This window comes from Monomorium pharaonis, chromosome 1, assembly GCF_013373865.1.
Source record: "Monomorium pharaonis isolate MP-MQ-018 chromosome 1, ASM1337386v2, whole genome shotgun sequence".
Classification (NCBI taxonomy): Eukaryota; Metazoa; Arthropoda; class Insecta; order Hymenoptera; family Formicidae; genus Monomorium; species Monomorium pharaonis.
Genome location: NC_050467.1, coordinates 29466262 through 29480203, shown reverse-complemented (window position 1 = coordinate 29480203; position 13942 = coordinate 29466262). Strand labels below are relative to the sequence as shown.

Here is a 13942-nt window from a genome sequence, read left to right as displayed (position 1 = left end):
TTATAACCACAACTGTATAATATTTTATAATAAATATTAAGCATTCACATAAACACATGACTGTGCAGTTCTGAATTCAGGCGGCCCGCATTTTCCTTTCCATAAGTAATATAGGAAACAAGAATAGCTATTGCGGCTACTCCAGTCCACAGGTCTGGCGCAAGGAGATGGATCTGAGTGTGCCATGTGCAACCTGGAGATACGCTTACTGGAGGGTGAGATTAGTGTTAATAATTTGCAACATATCAGTGAACGCGAGCCAAAGAATTTTGATCTGTTCCTGCATCCATGTGAGTATTTTCATGGAGCATTGCAAGTAAGCTATCAAGAGCAGGTATATCTTGAAAATTCTCTGTGAAGGGAAGATCAGACCTTTGAAGAAAAACAGCAGTTGCGGTACAATATTATATTTAGATAACGTACAGTTTTACAACCTAATTTAAAGAATACTGTCAAATGCGTTGCCTCAGCTATTTAGTATCATATTAAGAATAGAACCTCGCAGCAATAGATTAATATATTTGATAAGAAACTGCACTCATTAACGATAATATATCACTTCTGTAAATCAGTGATCATAGTATAAATCTATTTCTACCTTTATTTCTGTATATATCTACTATATAATTTTTTTCACTTTTCTTTATTTAAAATTCTACAGTCTTAAATTCGATCCCCAGCTGTTCAACGTTGAATGATGGTACAGATTTAACTATGTAGTACTTATATAGTCAAAGATATTTGTGCTTAAAAACAGTATCTAACAGTATAAATCTATCTTTCAGTGAGGTGATGTTTCTGATGATTATGATAAACTTAATTCGGAGCATAAGCCAATATAAATTCTAAAAACACTGTTTAACGCCGCTTAGCTCACCACTGACTATGCTATTATAACGTTGATTTACTTTGAACACTTACTTATGTAGAAAGAAGATGCAGTAGATGCTGCAATTCAATATAAATATTTCTTCTAATTGTATATGCCAAATTACTTATTACTTTTAAATGTAATTTTTATGATGTAAGAAAATAATAGTTTAAAGTTAATAGCATTGATTGTATTAAGCTAACATAATCCGGAACATAAGTGAATACATAAATTTATTAAGACATTGTTGTTTAACGTCGTTTAGCTCACCGCTGACGATGCCATTACATTACTATTATTACATTATTATTATTTATTTTACTTATATTATATGCCAAATATTATTTCTTGTTTTATCAATATTTACAATAAACTGAATGAAAAGTGAAATAAAATACAGTAGAATAAAAGAACAAAATCTATAAAAAGTAATATTTGGCATATAATATAAGTAAAATAAATAATAATAATGTAATAACAGTAATGTTGTAATGGCACCGTCAGCGGTGAGCTAAGCAGTGTTAAACAACAATGTCTGAATAAATTTATATATCTGCTTATGCTCCAGATTATGTTAACTTAATACAATCAATATATACATTGGAAGGAACATTTATATTGAATTGCAGCATTTACAGCATCTTCTTTCTGCATAAGTGTTCGGGATCGAGAGACGATGCTCAGAGTAAATTATATATTTTTGTACAGTTTCGTAAATCTCTTGTTTTTCGATCTCGAGCATTTGCACATTGGTGTCAATGCTCTCAAAACCCCCGTTGTAGCGAGGGGAGCATGGCATAGCAACACGACGGCCGTGACAGTCAGATCAGCTGAGCGACCGTCATAGGCCAAACCGTCGAGTGTTCACGCGTTAGCGTCATGCCTTTTCGGATGAGATTCGTGGTTCGCCCCCCTCCCGGGTTTTTGGGGTGGCTGGTCGGCGAGGCTGGCTTTTCTCCCCGTGACCACAGAGTCTTTTGTCATCTGATCTTGAGGAAGCACTTGACAGATCCGCTCGCTTTAAATCGTCGCGATTTTACCAAGCCCGAAGCAACAGTCGCTGCTTGTGATTGTTCTCGCGGTCCGCTCTCCGTACAGTAGCGATTGCTCGCTTATCGCGGAGCGCGCTAAGTCTCGTGCTTCGAGACCCCGATAATAGTCAGCTGTTGTGTCGGTCGCGCTAACGGTTTTCTGACCGGTAGCAAGTGCGGGCTCTCGACTCCCCGCCGAACATTCATCTTCGCGCAAATCACCTATAATTGTACTGTGACGTGGCGCATCCGACGCGCACGTCACAAAGGCATAAGACCGACCGAGGGGGTCGGTCGGGGGCGACTCCTCGCCGAGCCGAGGGGGATGTGGCTGTTATTCTATTTTATTTTAATTTTAACTTCCGCGATACCGTTTTAAGATTGTTATTGACAATCATTAAAGTAGAGGCGCCGAGTGTGGGCTAATCGGAAGAGTGTACCAAGGGCGACGGAGGAGCAGCCGTCGTGGGGACTTTGCGGTGGACACTCGACAGTGGAAGGAGCACCCCTCAAGGAGTTTCCCCGCCGAGCCGTGCATCGGGCCCCGCAGAGCGTTTCCGTCCCTGAATTAGGAATACTGACCGCGCCGAATGACAGCGCGGGGACACGACGGCTCCCAGCAAGGATCACGCCGTGGGCACGCACCACCGGGCTGTGGACCGAAAGAGCGACCACAGCCATGTAAACCGCCAGCCAACAAGATCGGATTGGTCGCGGCCTGGCCAGCCGGACCTACCGAAACGGCGGAAAAGGGGAGCACACTGGTGGAGCACGTGTACATCACGGACCGTTCGAAGGACGAAGCAGCGCGGCGCTGGATCGAGGATCACGCGGAGTCACGTGGATCCAGCGATTGCTAATCGAAGAGCGTCCGCGCATGCGCGACGGCTCGAGCCGGCCGGCGCGGGACAGGGGTTCCTCACTGTTCGGTTGACGGCGAGATAAGACGTATCACAGGACGGGCCTTTACGATCGACTTCGACGGACAAGGATCTGAAGATTGTTGTAAGGCCATCACTCGGCAGCCACGCGGAATTTCGTAAGATTCGGTAAGGCGGTCGACTTTCGTGCGGGACCGGATAAGGGATACCGTTTGTCGTATTACCGGTGATCCCGAATCCGATACCGTTTTGCTGTTGCCTATTTATTAGTGTAAAGGACTCGAAGTACGAAGTAGAGTCTCGTGGCCGCACGGAAGATCGGACCGACCGGCCCGAATATTTAGTTGTTAAGTAAGTCCCTCTCGGACAAAGCCGACATCGACAGTCCTCGTGTAATTAATCATTGCATTCTTTAATACCGCGAATACCGATTTAGACTGTATTATAATTATTGTGATTGACGAACGGAGAGCCCCGACGGCCTCCCGCCTCGTAGAGAAAGAATAAAGTTTCCGCATTCTCTTAGTGCCGACTTCCGGCTTCCGTCGTAACCATATCTGTGAATTTAAACAATTGCATTGAGTGGAGTAAGATCCACGATTGTCGTAGACAGTACCTCGTTATCTTTTACGAAATATATTTAACATTTTTGATATTTAATTAACCATTGAGTACCGATTCTTTTCTACGACCTGCCTCGATCCGAGTTCTCCACACCCCTCGATTACTCAAAAGAACCACGCCCCTCTACCACTGCGAGAAAAGAGCCACCGGCATTAGTAACGCTTCCTATCCGGCTACCGAATTATAAGTAATTGTGCGGCGCGGAAATCCGCGCCTGGCGCCCAGAAAATTAGAGCAATCTTGGAGTTACCGTTCACACACAAGCTACCGTTTTCGAAAGTTACCGATCTCGCGAGGAAGCGTTACTCGCGAACAGTTAGATAACTATTGTCAATTATTATTAATTGGGCGTAGGCCCTCGGACCTGGCGGTTCCCGGCGGAAAGCTACGTCGCAGTACATACTGTAAATAGAAAGTGTTGACTTCTAAATATACTTTCTATGTGTGCTGTTCACGATTGACTATTTTCTCTTAACGCGTCACTTCCGTTCGCCGCCTTCGGTTTTGCTTGAACAGTAAGTGTTCAAAGTAAACCAATGTTATAATAGCACAGTCAGTGGTGAGCTAAGCGGTATTAAACAATGTTCTTAGAAATTTATATATCTGTTTATGCTCCGGATTAAGTTTGTCATAATCATCAGAAACACCATCTCTCTGAAAGATAGATTTATACTGTTAGATACTGTTTTTAAGCACATATATCTGACTACATAAGTACTTAGTTAAAGATAGATATTGTTTTTAAGCACTGCATGATGTATGGAAATTTTTTTTATCTGTACCATCATTCAATCGTTAAACAGCTGAAATTTTAGGATCAAACTTAAGACTATGGAATTTTAAATAAAGGAAAGGGAAAACAAATTATATAGTAGATATATACAGAAATAAAGGTAGAAATAGATCACTGATTTACAGAAGTGATATATTATCGTTAATGAGTGCAGTTTCTTATCAAATACATATATTGATCTATCGCTGCGAGATTCTATTCTTAACATAATACTAAATAGCTGAGGCAACGCATTTGACGGTATTCTTTAAGTTAGATGGTAAAACTGTATACTGTCTAAGTATGACATTGTACCGCAACTACTGTTCTTCTTTAAAGACCTTGCGTCTGCTATTTGAAATTGACTCTTCTTCCTCATCATGCTAGGAAAGATAGACCAAGAAACAATGAAATAATGCACAACCTGTTACCACAATCTGATCTTTCCTTCACAGAGGACTTTCAGAGTATATCTGCTCTCAATAGCTTACTTGGAATGCTTCATGAAAATACTCCTGGCACATGGATGCACCAACAAATCAAAGTCCTTTGGCTTGCGTTCACTGATATGATTGCAAATTATTAATAGTAATCCCACTCTCCAGTAAGTGCATCTCCAGGTTGCACATGGCACACTTAGATCCATCTCCTTGCACCCTGTGGACTGGAGTAGACACAACAGCTATTCTTGTTCCATACATTACTTTGCATATGGAAAGGAGAATGCGGACCGCGTGAATTTGGAACTGCACAGTGATGTGTGCGTAAAAGCAGCACGTTTTACCTTAACGTTAGGAAATTGAGTTAAATAACTTGGTCATCAGAGTACTGAGTACTACTTTTGCTTGCCAATATTATCCTCTTTTTTTTATATAAATCATGACCTCTTATTCATGGTAGTATACTCTTAGAGCGAGACACTTTTTCCTGTCTTTTTTTAATCCACGGTAGGACGTATAAACTTAGCGCGAGACACTTGTTCCTCTTGTAACGAGCCGTTCCTCCGCCACGTTAAGGCATATAGATACGAGGCCATTACCCTCCTACCTCGTGTAGTCCCCTCCGCTTATCTCGGTCTCCCCGCACATCTCCGCTCCTCTTGTCACCAAGCGGGGGCTATAAAAGCCCTCCGCTGGTGATAAGAAATCAGATCTCCCCGGTCTAGCAAACTGAGCCGACCGATCCTCTCAGCGAATTGAGCTGAGTATCCAGAGCACGCACTGAGTGCCGAACTTAACCTAAAACCGGCTTCCTTACTAGCGCGCACTGAGCGCTTCCTCGCGCCACGCAGTGAGTGGCAGAACACCGCCCCACTCGTCACCCGGGTCCCGGTATGCGTACTGAGCTACCGATCCCGACCGTACATGGGGACCCCGCACTGAGGGGAAACCGCCGACGCAGAGGATCATCCACGCGGGATGATTCCTAGACGATAACAACAGCTGATCGTCGAACAGCTGATCACCGTGGCTGTCGAGCCAAGCTCCGCGCCGCACCGCGCAGTCGCGCACCGCCGCGGCCAGTCATAACGCCGCACCGACCGACTCGGCGAATGCGAACGCCGCACCGTACCGCGCAGCCGCGACCGTAACGCCGCAGCCAATCCGGCTACCGCCGCGACCGACACGAACACCGCCACACATTACACCGCCACGATTACACCGCGACGAGCATCGTAGTCTGTAAGACCGGCCGCTACCGTCGATCGACGCACCGACCGATACACGGGCCATACGCCCGTCGCAGCCAATCCGGCACCGAATACTCAACGCGCACATGCGTTCCGCGACACACGTCGCCATAACTAATAGCCCGCGACTCGCATAGCGAGATCTTAGTTGTAAGTTGTACATATTAGAATAGGGACTCTGTAAATATTAGTTAGGCCTAGAATACAATAAATCATAGTTATAAATATATACCGCTTGCCTCCGTTATTCATGCAACCAGCCCGCCGCCCGAACCCTGAATTACCCGCGGCTATCCGTAGCACATCATAATTAAAAATTCACGGTTACACTCTCTTTCTTTTAATAAATGAAAAATAAAACATAACACAAAGTATTAATCTTATCTCAGAATATTTATTTCATACAAAAAATGAAAATTTTATGTAACTTATCTGATAATTTTCAAATTAGGCATAGCCATTTTTTTTCCATGATGTAATCTACGATGTAATATAAAAATATGCGTAAAACTAAATTATGTAAAATAATAATAAAAATTAACTCGTCATTAACCTCGCGCAAGTCAACAAGACACTAACCTCGAACTGTCGCACGATTAACCTCAAACCATTATTACTTCAATTCTTCGATATGCGGACGGCGCGCCGATTGCCAATCACGATACGGATAGTCTGTTCTTTTTCACTGCACTGCTGCACTGGCACAGTAAGTAAGAACACTAGTGTAACAATGTAGATAAAAAGAACGGTAATTGTTCAGTTTAGGGGGCCTGTTCTAAAAAATCGATAAAATTATGCTCATTCGACGCGTTTTTGCACGAAATAAAAGAATCTGGCAAAAAAGCGTCGGTCTGCCTCAATAAGCAAAATATTAATTGCTAAAGTTGATTACTCACCAGGTTAGGATACCTGTCATACCGACAATATGTAATAGTATAAGCATGCGCAGCGGTCACATCAGCATGATCTGCGATTGCGTGTGCATACGTAGTTAGTACAATGTAATCACGCACGAAATTTGAACAAAACATGAAACAAATAAATCGCGTTTTTTCTGAACGTAACCACTGTGTCTTACATACTATGCACTGTACATGTTTGCATTATGAATCTCTTTGAATTTATTTATTTAACGTACAAGCACAAAGAATTAATAGATTTTTTAATTCAGCATGGTATTTTAGCATCGACAATTAAATGCAGTCAGTGTGGAAATAATATAAATATCAATAAACAAATATTGATGTATCGCTGCAGAAAAACTTATTTTAAGGAAAACGTACACAAGAAACGTGTTCAGATACAGTGTAACTTTAAGAAAAGTGCTACGACAGATACTTGGTTTCATAAGAGTCACCTTGATATTGAAACAGTATGCAGGATTGTTGCATGTTTCTTACTGTTTCGACATCCTCGCCAAGAGGATACAGAAATAGAAACTGGTGCGGCAAGGGCTACAATTATAGACTGGTTCAATTTTTGCCGAAAGGTATATAATTACATTATTTTAATTTACAACAATTAAGTATCTACATAATACATATTTAATAATGTATAAAACTAAATAGCATTTTTTTATTTACAGGTTTGTGTGTTCTGGGCCGACAAACATAAGGCCTGTTTTTTGTCGCTGCACTGCTTTACTGGTGCAATAAGTTAGAATGAAAAAAAACATTTCTGTCTTATTCTAGCTTATTGCACCAGTGCAGCAGTGCAGCGACAAAGAACAGGCCTATAGTGAAAAGCTTGATGGCCAAGGACGCACAGTTGAAATTGACGAAGCGAAAATTAGACGACGCAAATATGACCGTGGCCGCTTCGTAAAGGGAAATTGGATTTTCGGGGAATACGAGCGAGAGTCTAAGAAGATTTTAATCGTTCCAGTAGAGGATCGGACGGAAAATACACTTCTGGAGTGTATTAAAGAATGGATTCTACCGGGAACAATTGTAATATCAGACTGTTAGAAGTCTTACAATTGTTTGAACAATGAAGGCTTCCAACATCTGACCGTGAACCATTCTTATAATTTCGTCGATCCTGGCACTGGTAAAATGTTTTACATTAATGTATATAAAATTATTTAAGTTACACAATATATATATATATATATATATATATATATATATATATAATATTTTTATGCTTGTTAGTAATTAATGCAATACTGTATTTTGTGGATTAACATTTACTTTTTTATTTACAGGCGCTCATACTTAACATATAGAGCGTGTTTGGAGAGAAGTTCGGGGAAATACTTGGATATTTGTCCGAACATCTCTTCAAACGCATCTATAGCAGAGTAGAGCGACTTGCATTCTTTAGACTCATCGCAGAGTTATATCTTCCGATATCCATTCCTGAGAACCAACCAGGAACCTTGCGTGATTCGGAGCCAAGTACCAGCACTGCATAGTTTCTTGTAAAGTGCTATATTCTATTGCTTTATGAAGCATACATCAATGTTTACATATATTTTAATCACTTCCATACATTTTATTGTATTTGTTAAAACACCTTGCTGAAAAAATGTATTAATTCTTCGTGCAATATGTATGTTAAATACATATTTGCTTATATCTATATTTGTTTATTTTTATATAGATTTTTACAGATTTAATAATTTCTTTATATGCGTAAACAATAAACTTATTACATGCGTAAAAAAATGTATTAATTCTTCGTGCAATATGTATGTTAAATACATATTTGCTTATATCTATATTTGTTTATTTTTATATAGATTTTTACAGATTTAATAATTTCTTTATATGCGTAAACAATAAACTTATTACATGCGTAAAAAATTTTATGGTAATTATTTAGTTTGCGACTTTCCAAACTTGTTTTGCGTGGAAAGTCGCAAACCCATGTGCAGAGAATGCTTTACACACACACACACACACGCACATGCACACGCACACGCACACGCACACGCACACACACACACACACACACACACGAAAACGGCGCATTCTTAGTCTGACCTCTCACCACAGGCCTACCCCGCAAGGTTGGACCTGTCGGGACTCTCCAAATGCTCGCATACACGCGCGGTCGCGCGCGGTGGAGTCGTCCCTGCTAGTGTAGCCCCGTGGATCACGGAGGTACGGAAACCCCCCACCGCGATAAGGTGGTGCGTCGTCGAGAGGGAAGCGGTAGTCCGGTGTAGACGTACACACGGATATAACCGTTCCTCTATAATTACGCGTGTTCCTCTATAATGACAGATGCGCGTATATGTATCGCGACGCACCCGCACGGTATCTCGCGCGCTCGCAATTGTATTCGCCGCCTGAAAGCGCGTAAAATTTGAACTTCGCGCGCAGTTTCGCATTCTACGCCTTTCCGGATTCAAATCCACCACCACCACCTTGGGGAGAGCGCAATCTTATATACATATATATATATATATATATATATATATATATATATATATATCGTGGTTTTGTTCGTAATTAACGTTTTCCGTTTCCTACGCTCCGTAGTATTTTACTATCTCGTAATTTAATCTTCAGTTTTGCCAAGTACGACGGAATTGTCGAACCAGAATCCTCTACGTCCCTCTGCATCGGACCCGGTAAGACGGTAATAATTTTTTAACCAACTGTTGTGCCCCTTATTGGGATAAAGGGTCACAGGTATTTTGGGATCGTCTGTCGGTACTCCTCGGATCAGGTCTAGTAAGAGATTGTAGCCGTTGGTTGAGTAACAATGTAGATATAGTATATTTACTCTCTTAATTACACTGATTCGTAATAACACTTTAACTCGTGATGAGTATAAATGGACGAGCGACATACATTCGTCGCTATGGCACGCAAGTAAGCCCGCTCGTTGTTTGTACTTCGGTGTTTATATACACCGTTTTTGGGCGTATGACCGGGGAAGGTACTTCCGTGGTCACTGGCCTTTGGACGGCGTACTTGCTTAGCCAGCGAGTGCTGGCTACGCGGATTCCACCCCAAGATCAGATGATTTTGGGTGTTATTGCTTAAGCAACCGAATGCGTTTCTCGGTGCGACGCCCGGTATGTAGGCCGGGCGATGTCCGCGCGCGAGGCGTCACTTGACACCTTCTATCGCTTGCAACATGCCGTATGTGAGTGTGATGCACTCACAACATCCCTCCTCCTTATTAAGAAGACAACGAGGGGGCTGAGTTGTCGGTTACGCAATATTGGTTTGTGAAATTCCGTTATGATCGCTATTATAATTATACGGCGGATAGTCTTTTTAGTACGCAATAAGGTTTGGTACAGTTTTGCGATAAGCGCTGTTAATTTTAAATACAGGTATTTTAGTACATACATTTTCTTAGCTAGCGGGGTCGCTTCCACGGCAGTTTTGGAAGGTCTCTTAGCTCACGTTAAGGTTCAGGGCTTCCTGAATGGCGTCCTCGTCTTCGAGAAACACGGCAAGGCACCATAGGCAATCTCTTGCTGGTCGGACGTCCATAAGGATGGTGTCGCACAGGAAACACTGGGTGATGGTTTCCCATGACTCATCAGTCGCCAGCTGTGTGCGGTACCCGTGGGAGGTTGGTTCTCGTATCTCGCACCGGGCCCTGTGTAGCCGGTAGCATTTACGGCACCACCGCCTCCAGGCGAATTCGTTCTCCACGAGGCACCGCTCGGTCGGCTGCAGGCAAATGCTCCTTAGGAACCGCTCGTAGCGAGTAGGATGGTCAATTGGGCGCACCCCATCGATTGGCTGTTCGGTTTCCGTCAGGATTTTCATCTTGTCAATCCTCGGGTTGAACTTGCGGTTTAGCACAAGAAACATGACTGACGCGACTTGGCTCGTGTTGGCTTACGAGTTTTCTTGTCGCGCGGCTCTACCGTGGTTTTTATAATTTTCCAAAATTTGTATTTGGTGGGGTAGTAAACCCATTATCGGACCATATATGGTCACAGCTAAGTCAGCTGTGTACCGTTGGTGCACATGTCGTGACTTGCCAGTGTCCGGCAATTCGCTGTAACGTGATCGTGTGTCACGTTTTGCTAACTCGAGACGTGCTGGTTAATGCCATGCGCCCCTCCCCCGTAGGGAGATATTTATTACAATTTATTATTTTATTTTTACTATCGTTAATAAATATATATATTATTTTAGAATTGCGTACTACTCCATTAAGTATTAGCGTGATTCGCGCATTTTCTTTCGTATTACGATAATCCCTATTACTACCGCTATTATAACTATTACAATGGTTGTTCCGCTTGTTGCCATTGGAAAAATAAAGTGTGGCGATTGAAAGATCGAGTTTGGTCTTTTTTCAAATTCTTTATCTATTTTATCTATTTTCTTCTTATAGTTTTCTAGTTCTGATGGGTTTTCTGTAACCTCTTTTAATTTTATTTTTCTCGTTATGTCTGTGTCGTTTGTTGAGTCAGACTTTTGTAGTAACGAGATATTGTATTGCGGTAGATATGCTTCTACTCGCGTTTCATATGATGCCTTGATTTTATTATAGCGTTTTCCATCGCTATTTTACAGCTATTTAAATGTTATTCTACCCGTTCTTTCAATCTTTTCCTTTATTTGTCCGTGGTCTTTACAATCTATAGTGATTACTTGGCTTCTCGGTGTCAAGTATAGCCACAAGTGTGAATTACCTAATGCTATCCAAAGACTAGTATTTGATATAATATTTTTTATTCTACAGTCTTTATTATTTTCTTTGATTTCCGCGTATATTTTGACTTCGCATATGGAGTCTGAATTTATTCTATATACCGGATGGTTCTGCGTACATAAGTATTCGTGATTTATTTTTACGCACTTTTGTAGGTTGCTATTCGCTAATATTATGTACGCTGTACTGTATCTATCGCTACGAAAAGATGGTTAATTTCTATAAATGAGAAGGTGTTATTTTGATCTGGGATAGGTAGAGGAATTACATTCTGAATTTCATATTTTGGTATTGATATGAGCGGAAATTTCAGAATGGTGTATATGTGTGAATGGTCGCAATACGCGCCTATTTCCGCGAATCTTTCTATTGTCAAGCATTCTTCTTTGCCTATTCTAAATGGGAAATATAATCCTTCAGACAATTGCGAGCTTGCGTCTTTAAGAGACTCTACTATTTTATTGACAGGTGTTAGGCGAGGATGCAACATTCCCTTTTTGACATTTGCTACGTATTCTAATACGTCTTCTGCGTCTCGCGTTAAGTCCGCTAGTATAGCGTTAATAATTATAAAATGTTCATGCAAATTACTCTGTTTTTCGTCTTCAATTAGTTTTGTCAGTAATTTGTCAGTTGTTGCGTCTGCGAGAGTATTTTCGTTTTGTCGTATTGTTCGTTCGTTGTTGTCAATGTGAGCTATTGTTGCTTTCATTATTTTGAATTGCTTTTTTATTGCATGTTTATTTAATTCTTGAGAATTATGCAATATTGTCAATTGCTCGTTGATAAGTTTTTCATCATTTGCATCCATGGTGCCGAACAATGATTTCGCAACAGATCCTATTCCATCAACCAATTCTCTCTTTTGTGCGGTTTGTCTTTTGTACGTTGCGTTTATGCGCTCTATTAGATTATTGGTTCTTTCAAAACCTTTCTTAATAATTTCATGCAAATTTGTGCATGTTTCCTTGCCGATTACAGCTATCATCTGACATAAGTTGTCTGTTTTGTGTACGTACTTTTCTAATTGCGTAAGTCGTTTTGTTAGTGACGTGGCGTCTACTTTAATTATCACTTTCCAGGAAGACTCTACTTGGTGTAGTATTTCTATCTTTTTGAAATATATTCTCGGATGATGGGTGAATCTCTCTATCTCGTACGGTGGCTTTGTGTCCGGTTCTTCCGCGGCATTTAGTGTTGCCCAGATTATACATCTGTAATTATTAAAAAAATTTTTTTTTATTGTAAGAAAAAATTTTTTTTTTTGTGTACGAGGAATTTCTTATTGGATCGGTTTTCGCTACGCGTATCTTATTTAATTGTATCAGCGTTTTGCTGCACGTGCGTTTGATGCTGCTAATTTGTGGCTGCTTAGTAGTGCATATTTTATTCGTTCTCGTCTTTCTTTTTGCCTTTCCTCTTTCTTTTGGGCGGTCCGAATTTTCAGTCTCTTTTCGGCCTTCCATTAGTTTGTTTGCGTGTCGCGAATTTACGGTTTTTTTGTCGATATGTTTCGTCGCGACTTGAGTTCGTGCTATAGTGTGGAGAGTGAGGGGAGTGATTGTGGCGAGAGCAATGGGTATGATGATGTCTTCTCCGATTTTCATGATCGGGAGACGATCATCCTATCTGACGACTTGGAGGAGGTGAACTATCTTCCTTTGGACGAGAATAAAGGTTCCGATCCTGCCGAGCCTTTGCCTATCAATGGCTATGAACATTTCGCCGAATGTGATGATGGTCCCGTTCCTTGGGAGGAATTTGATTTATATATGGACGTTTCGGAGGATTTTGATATGTGTAGTTCTGTGAGTGCGGAGGACGAAGGAGCCTCCGAGGGAGCGCGTTTTTATAGTGGCGAGTACGAGGATGATGTAGAGTCGTCGTGTCTGGATCTTTCGCCTGAAGATCCAGCTATGGCCTGATTGATTGTACTATACATACATTTCTTCGTAGTTAGTAGTGCTTAGTTTCTTCGTAGTTAGTAGTTTTTTAAGTGTAGTGTTTTAGTTTTTTATTTTTTAATTGATGTGGGTAGAGCACTATGACTGGATTAAGGATATTTCTAATTGAGTCATGTTCCGGCTGGCAGTGTCCTTATGATAAGTCTCCATTTTTTTTGCTCTCTTTTTTCTTTTTTCTTTCTCTACCCTTTTTGTTACGCATGTTCGTTATGCTTCAATAAATGGTTTTAGGTGGTTTAGGTGCACGCGCGTAGTTGTCCTGCCTCGTTTAATAGTGTAGTTGACTTCCGAATGCTTTTCGGTCACCGTGTACGGTCCGGTCCATTGCGCGTCGAGTTTCTTAGATCTCCCGCGCCGGAGCGTCTCGTCGTACAGTAATACCTTCTCACCGACTTTGAATTTTGTTTCCTTCGTGGGCTTATCGTACTGTGTTTTGGCTTTGACTTTTCCTTTTTTTATGTTTTCGCGTGCG

At 41.3% G+C, this 13942-nt stretch overlaps 1 pseudogene; it reads right to left on the bottom strand.

Moving 5' to 3' along the window:
- Positions 1-2738: 2738 nt before the first annotated feature.
- On the bottom strand, positions 2739-6140 carry LOC118646799 (annotated as a pseudogene).
- Between the last annotated feature and the right edge of the window lie 7802 nt (positions 6141-13942).